Below are 8,685 nucleotides of genomic sequence, written 5' to 3'. Positions count from 1 at the left end.
AGCTGGACCAGGCCTTTGTTAGAAATTGTTTGAAGTGGATGGATACTGATGTAATTTTGGAAAATGCATTAAACAGGGAAAAAATGTTTTTCTTTTATTATAAGTCAATACCAGGAGGGAAGGAAATACAGTAAAATTTGCCGCAAGCAGTCTCTCAGGGGAACAACAAAAAATGACTGCTTAATGGACATGGCCTTTTAATAAATTCAGAAAAGAATTTATTGAATATTTTTTAGGGATATGCAGAGGGTGTTTGTAGACAAAGAAGTCTGATAAAGTTTATATTTCATGTAGATTAATATGTAATTTTATTTAGGGGAATGTTTAGTCATAAAAGTAGTCTTTCTCTTAGTAATCAACAATTTGATTTAGTAATTCTTCTGTAAGAAAAAAATCTTGCATAGAGTAATGTGTTGAAATATGTGGTTCCCATCTGATTAGTTACAGTTTTCTAAGTATCTGGTTGTTATTGAACCTTCAGTACTTTTCTCTTGAGTACTCTTCACAGTGAGACTGTTTGAAGGGACTACAAGGACAGTACTCAGCTTGTATTTTGAATAGACAAGTGTTTTCCAAAACAGGAAAATGTTTTGTTAAGCAATGCTGAGGTCAGACACGAAATGACAGTGGCTTCTGACTGACTGGCTTTATGTGGTTGAGGAAATCTGGACCCTATTCTTGATGAGAAGATGAAGTGATAACCTACACAAACCTTTTCCAGGAGGAGTATTGCTAGGAACTGTCATGTTGCACTCTGTAGGATAAATGACTCATAGACATGGAGAATAATCACTCTTTTGATACTTTTATAATGCGGAAAAATGTTTGTATTGTTGACACTCTCTGTCGTGTCACTGCATATGCCAGGGTCCCCTATGATGCCTGGGATAATTACACCTCCAGGGAACCTCATCAAACGGACATCAGATTTCACAGATCTGGTCAGGCAGACAACTGCACAATAGGTTATTCCTTATTGAAAACCATTCAATATTTTACTAATGGCATCATATCACTGCCATCCACAAGTTTCAAGGGAAAAACAGATCCCTGCACATCCTGGTCATAGCAGAGAGAAGACATGCCCTTTCAAGTTCGCAGCTGGGGTATGACTAAAGACAAAAGGTACAAGTGAAGAACTCTTGTCAGAGAGAGATATTGCTCTTAAAGCCCCACCTATCCAAGTGTGTGAGAATCACTGCTTTCACTGAAAAGTAAACTAAGTTCTGATCCCAGGACTCTGCTGAATCTGGCCTGTTAGCTCACTGAATGCCTGCAAAACGTTGAAGCAAAAGCAAGAAAGAAATGTTTACCTTTGGTTTAATTTACACCCAGTGAATCTGGGACTATTCTTATACCTCCCTTACTGGTCAGCAAGAGTGCTTGTCCACTCAGAAGACAAGAAAGACGAGTTCAGACTAATACTGTGCTAGAGTTAAATCCCACAATTTCAAACTATGGATGGAACTTATCACACTGAGATAACAAAAATGGCACTATCTAACACAAGAAGTTATTTTCAAATTCTTGCCTCCAGCAAAAGCAATGATGATGGGTTTTGCACAGCTTATTCTATAGGGAGATCATGGGCTCAACATTTAGCTTAATTGTGAGGCTTAGACAGCTGCTTTTTATCAGAGGGTACACAAAAGGAGGAAGAAAGCAGACAGTTAATGAGAGATGATTTGGAATGGGGCAGGTAGGGGATAGCAAGTGGCAGAGAGTTACAGTCCTGTGTTGCTTCAGACACTAAGGCAGCATGTTTGTTACACTGTTTTTGATTTCAAACAAGTTTTCACTCCACTCTTCTGTTTACGATCATGCAGCTATAGGATTACATGTAGAGAAACCAGACTGTGAAAAGTCAGAAATCAACTGTGAAAAGATTTTGAAAGCTGGACGTAATACAAAACTGAAATAATATGAGAAAGGAACTCCTAAGAAACAGCATGAAACCCATCGTGCCATTCATTAAGTGCCTCCAGTGGAGTGCAACAGTTTGCCTTATGGAGGATGTAGCCCCTGACTTTTAACTTGGTAATTTGCCTTTAAGAATCAGATAAATAAAAATGTCAATGACCTTGGCAACATGATCTGAGTGTCTTAGTTTCACTAGGATGAACTGTTCTTGGAAAAAATTTCCCCCTGTCTGAGTCACAACCAGGTTTTTCCTTCTGGAGTAGGAATGTGTGCTGTTCTTCCCCCTGCTCCATTCCTAGCTAGCAACGCAGGCAAATTCCAGCTCACTAGTCTGGCATTTCAATTTCTGTAGGGTCTTCTCATGTTATGCCAGTGTAGAAGCTTTCACATTTTTTGTAACATTCTTTTGAAACAGAACTCTTCCAAAGCACCTTGCTAGAGTCCAGTGACTGAACTTTAAAAAGGATGGGGTTTGGTCTTTGTTCACAAAATGTGCAAAAGTGAATTTCATTATCTGTGGCATATTAGAGAGGCCTGTGAGCAGCAATTGCAAAAGGTACTACATTTAGGCTTAAGAATACAGTGGGAGGGATAGTCACATGAGAAACAAGGTGACAGAAACTATACCAATTAAACATTCATTATCTTGTGTGAAAAAGGTATTTTTACCTTCTGTTGAACAAAAAAAGCAAAAATGTATGCATTCTTTAGATCAACTGCATTTAGTGATTTTTTTGTTTCTTTTTTTCTGTCACACTTTCCACAGGCATATAGACTATCTATCCAGAAAACAAATCATGCAACTAGTTCATATGTTTTTAAGAATTAATTTAAGAGTTTAAAGTTTTCTGCAGTTAAATTTTTAACGGTGAACGCCAATGACAGTGCTTTTAATCATTATTGGAGTCTCCAGAGCACTCAGTGATATGCAGGATGCAGATCTGATACCTCCCTCGGGTCGCGGGAGTTGTGGTTTTAACATCCTGAAGCGAAGAAGAGCTACCTGCTCAGCCAACCAGGAAATATTGAGATGGCTGGGCTCTCAACCCCCCTGGCCTGACGCTGTCTTGTCTCAGAAGCTGGTCATGTTCACCTCCAGACTGCAGAGTCCTTCTCTCCCAGTAGCTGTCAAATTTGTTTTGAGAGCAGCAGGTTAAGTCCTTGTGCTAAGACACTAATGTGACAAGTAGGTTCAATCCTTTTCCTGCATCACGCTAATTTTTACTGGGGTTTCCAGCCTCTTAGTCTGACCGTCAGTAACACCATTTTCTCTCAAAGAAAGAAACCATTCTCTGGCAAGAGCCTATTTTGCATTACACTATTTTGAAATAGTTTTTAATGGCAGTTGTCCAGCCAAAAATAATTATGGCGAATTCTCCATTATCTGATGGAAAGACACAAACATAGCAGAAAAACATGGATGATGCAAGTACCAGGAGCAGTCATGGAACCAGTTCTCATAAGACCAGCCAGACCTAGGAGTATCCCTTCACTGTACCGCACCTGACACTCCAAATTGGAGGAGGAGTGCACTCATTCATGCACAACACCCGACCTTAACTGATCTCTAAGTGCACCACATTTCAACAGAGCTAATAAGCTTTCTAGGAATCCCGAGTGCTCTGCAGCACAGTGGGAGCCAGATGATGCCTGAAACAGCATGAACACAAGTGCATAAAATCTGCTGGCCATTGGATGCAGTTTCAGAGGGTTCCACAGTTCTAGTTTTGTGTGTGTTGCACACAGACAACAAATCTGGATAAAACCCAGTCCAAGCCTATACTACAGTCTGCATAAACTGCATTTTCCCCAAAGATAATAACCCAAGGAAACTAGATAGGTTCGTGCAGAGCCAGCATTGTCTTGTCTTCTGCGACACAATTAATTAGTGGTACAGATCCATTACTGACCAACAGACAAGTGGGAAATATATGGAGAAATATGTTATGCTTGTGCCACTTGATTTCTTGATGTTTTCTGTCTTCCCACCTGTAAGGAGGACATGAAAGTCAAACAACACTGTGTTTGACTGTGTTTGTCCATGAAACACAATGCTATTGCTCTCTTATTACCTACAACAACATCCTTAAGTATCTTGAAGGCAAATCTGCAAGAGTCAGCTACTGGCAATACCTGCAAAGACAATTAGGGGAGGTGAAAAGGAAAAAGCAAGTATGAAAGGATGATACAAGTAATGTAGCTTTAGTCCATATCCAAAATTGCCAAACTTATACATTGTCTTTAGCAAAGATCTCATGTTTTATTAATAGACTCAAAACTTTTAATCATGGTATTGTACTTATATTATAACTGATGCCAAGTAAATAACAACATAAGCCCCATTCTGACCTCTAAAAATACTGAAGTTGAAAATTCAAATGTGTCATAGCATTTTTACAGTTGGCAAATACCTGTTACAAAGTGGTTGTTAATATTTTTGCTCTTTGTAACACAGGCAACCTCAAAAAGGTCCTCAGTGAGCTCTGAACTACCCTTCAAGTTTCTTCTGTAACACAGTTTTAAAAAGCAAATTCAGCATTTGCCATTAAAACAAAAACAAAAACAAAAACAAAACTATGGAGACAGGACTTGCAACATTTTCAGCTGCATTTCCAATCATTGTAGAGTAAACTTTTCTAAATTATTTGGCCACACAATGTTCATTAAAAATAACTTCATATGACCTCTTTAATCTGTATTGACAGCATTCAAATCACAGAGCACAGTGAAATTAAAGTGAAATAGCTCAGCAAACAACTCATATTCTCAGTCTTCAGAAAACAGGATTGAAAGTAATCTTGAATTTTCTCCTAATTATTTCCTTAAAAATAGGTTTCATGTATATACAATACCTTCTTTTTTTTTTTCTGATTTAGGTAATAAAAATTTCACTCTTCTAAGGGCTCACGAAATCTCCTGCTAATTCTGGTAACACCAAAAAGTCCTGTTAATGTATAGCCAGAAACAGAACATAGAGGTCTGCTGTACAACAAAGGATGAGACGAACTACAAGAAAAGTACTGTCCATACAGCTTGTGAGCAATTCAATAAAAGGGAACTGTAAATTCCTGTCTGGTGAGTCTAGATAATACCACAGGTATCCTCAGCCAAGTACAAAAAAAAAAAGCGGAGCAAACAAACAAAATACCCAAACCGCCTACAAAATTAAGTGAAATACTGCTCTAAATCCTTTATTTTCTTGTTATTAATATTTCTGTTTTTGTCTCCCTCCTGCAGCTCTTGGCAAACACTGAACCTAAACTATTTGGAAAAGCAGTCCATTCTTCCCACCTCATCTGTGCCTCTTCTTAACCCCCGAAATCATTAAGCATTGTGGTCTTTGCTGAAATCCTGTTTACCAGTGTTGCTTTGTTACGTGGCTATTTTCAAGTTTTCAAAGGAACTTTTTGTTCCTAACAGAGTGAAGTCTCTTCATGTCATGCTGCAGCCAAGTTAGTCAAGGTGCTGATAGCCCCCTGCAGTGAAAGAACATGAGGAGAGTGAAAACTGGGGGAAACAGAGCAGTCTTTTCAACTGTCAACATTTATTTAAATGTAATCATGAAATTTGGCTGTTCCTTAGGCCATGTGGTGTCTGCCCATTCTGCAGGGTGGGGCTGGAATTACTGCTGGCATGAATTTGTTTGGCCTCTTATTTTCATAACCCTTCAGAGCCACACATGGGGAAAACAAGAGACTACATAAGTACATTTGAGGGCTAAATGTTTGTCTGGCATGGTTGCATCACACAGGACTTGGAAGGGCCGAGGAAATCCTCTGAGCTTAGGGAATGTGAGGTGAGCTGCATAGTTTGATATGCAGACAGACAGCTGAAGAGATACAGAAAGAGAAAATACTCAAGAAGGTACCAAAAGAGTTCAATATGTGGGGATCAATGTCGGAGGAGAAAATGATGTTAAATCCAGTAAATAGCAAGAGGATTAATAGGGCGTCCCCACCTACAGGAAAGGGATACGCCCCTGCATTTCACCCAGCTCTTTGATTTTCTGAAGCATTTTGTGAATGCTTTTTTTCCCCCACACACTTTCTGGTTTCTCCTGTAGTAATCTTGGCCCTTACCTCTTCATAAAACTTGCCATATATCTCTCCCCCCATGTCCTTGCAGGTCCCCTTCCCCCTGCTTAGCCAAATTGTCATATTGCCCTGTTCTCCTGACCAGGCTGCAAAGAGGGGTGTTGCTGCTGCTCCTGCTTCCCACTAACAGGAAAGATTACTTTAGCAAGTGACAGCAATTGGAAATGGCTCCCATGCTTTGTTGTCAACTCCTCTGCTTCTCTTCAGCAGCAAAAACTGAGTACAAAATAATTAGAAAGATGGGAAAGTACAGAGAACGTGAAGGTTGTGGTGGTATCTAGAGAGGTTGAGAGAAATATAGATGATGATTCAGAGGAAGTTGAAGAAATACTGGAGGAGAAGTGGAATTGTTTTTCACACAGGCAAATTAGGAGAACAACACAGTGCTTGCAGTTACAAGTTATTCACAGGTATTGAATGGTAAATCTGTATATGGGCCTGCATAAAACAAGCAATTAAAAGAGTATCACAAAGATGGATGATAGGTGTAGCTGTTGGGGATGTGAACATATGACTGAAATAGGTAAGTGGCTTAGAAAGGAGAGAGAAAATGCCCAAACAGTGCAGCTGGACAATGAAGACAAAGGGTGAGCATGCTGAAAAGTGAAATGAGAGAGAAAGCAAACGGGGGGGGGAAAAGAAAGATGATGAAAAAGGAAGCTGGCACTGGCAGGTTTGCCACAGAACAAAACATTAGCAAAGCCAAGTACCAGGAGGATTAAGAGTACAAAAATTTAAAGAAGTAAAATACAAAGAAAGATTGCAATATGGGAAAGGAAGGAGGAAGAAGACAGAAGAAAGGGAGATAGTGACCAATGTGACAGTGATAGATTCTTTCATTTATTATTAATACAAAGGGTCTGCTGATCTTGCAAAGTGGCCTCTCTGCTTCTCACACTGAGACTTTGCTTGGTCTCTTTCAGAACATAAATCCAGGTTTGCAGGAGAGGACTCAGTGGATATTTTACAGGCTTGGCACCTGATGCATAGACAGACTGCAAAGAGGCCTTCAAGTATTTTCAGACCCATCCGAAGACTGTAGAATCTCTTTCTTCACTCTTTGGTTGAGTGCAGAGCGATTTTAAAATCTGTGTCCCATTTACAATATGCTGCTGTTGTTTTAGTGACATCTTGGCTTAGAAGTATAGGATAGAAACTGATCTAAGTGTGGTTCTTGACTGTTTTTGGCTGTAATTAAATTCTGGATCTTGCTTGTGAGGGATTTTTAAGGAAGAACTGGAAATCAGTCCTTTCTGCTGACACTATTTCTGGCTTATTTATTTTTAATGTAGTTAACGGAAAGAAAAAGACAGAGGATAGGGAATCACTTGCAGTTCTTCTGCATGGAGATCCATTTTGGCGGGGCTACTGTGATGAAATAGGAAGAAAAAAGGCTAGTAGACTAAAAAATAAAAATCTTTACCATGTAAACACAAGAAGAAATTGCAGGGGTTTAAGTCACAGAGGGCTCAAATCCCTGCTGGGGCCACTTAGGAAGAATTACTTGACTCATAGATTTTTGAGCCAGAAGGGATCAACAGATTGTTAGTTTGACCTACTGTGTAACATGGCCATAGTATTTTATCCAACTAATTTTGCAGCTAGCCTAAAGCCTGTCTTTCCTGAGGTCACGTGGATTTGACATGGAGATCTGAGGGGCTGAAGAACTCAATGCATATTAACAGTTTCTCCTTTGGTAGTTTACTCCTTCTTGTTTAATATAGGTTGATCTTATATTTAACTTTATACAGTTCAGCCTCTTTTTTCTTTCTTTTTGTTGTTGTTGCAGTTAAGCTTTTTCTGCTTTGTTGGAAGCCTTCATTACCTATTATGTTCTTGATGTGAAAGATGCTTATGAAATGAAAAGTGTATGCTATGTACAAAGGATATGTGAAAAAAAGGGCATCCAGGCAGCAGTAATATGAGTGACTGGAATGGGGAACATCTGTTTCAAGAAAATTGTCTCATCCCGAACTATACTGCGTGTATGTAGCTGGGCTCCCCTGCAGCTGACACACTGCTGTTCCAATTTGCATCGTAGGTATCAATGCTTGGGGCACAAGATTGCTGATGGCTAGACACCATGATAGCAGGGTAAAGGGGGATGCACTGGAGACAAGGTGATTCCAGCTCTTGGGGCAGATTTGGCAATGGTGGCTGCCTATGTGGGATGTAACAAGAGAGGAAAGAGTGTGAAATGGCAGACTGTGTGAGGCTGCAATGAGTCAGCCACTCCGAGGGGGCTGGAAGAAATGTATAGTCTGTATAAAGGAGCCCTGGGCTGCCCTGAGCTGGAGGCAAGGAGTTCGGGTTTCTGCAAATCCAATTCCTCTGATATTCTTGGCAGTCAGGGGAGGAAACTCACAGCAGAGAGCTCTGGTGTCTGCGGAGTGATGACTCTCGAGCTGCCTTCTGGGAAGGCAGGCCAATAAACGTGGCTACCATGTCCTGCAACTACAGTCCTGAAGAGGGAGCATTAACTAATAACAGTGTCCAGAGCAATATAATATGCATCCTTTGTGATGGGCTGAGAAATGTAAGATTAACAGCTACAGCACTGCACAGCCATAGGTGTCTTTAATAACCAATGATTTGGTTATTGAATAAAACCTTCTTGCCAAGAGAGAGAAATTCAATGCACTAATCAAAACTGTTCCTTCTGGAAGATTTT

Source organism: Melospiza melodia, chromosome Z (assembly GCF_035770615.1).
Source record: "Melospiza melodia melodia isolate bMelMel2 chromosome Z, bMelMel2.pri, whole genome shotgun sequence".
Classification (NCBI taxonomy): domain Eukaryota; kingdom Metazoa; phylum Chordata; class Aves; order Passeriformes; family Passerellidae; genus Melospiza; species Melospiza melodia.
This window is presented reverse-complemented; position numbering follows the sequence as displayed.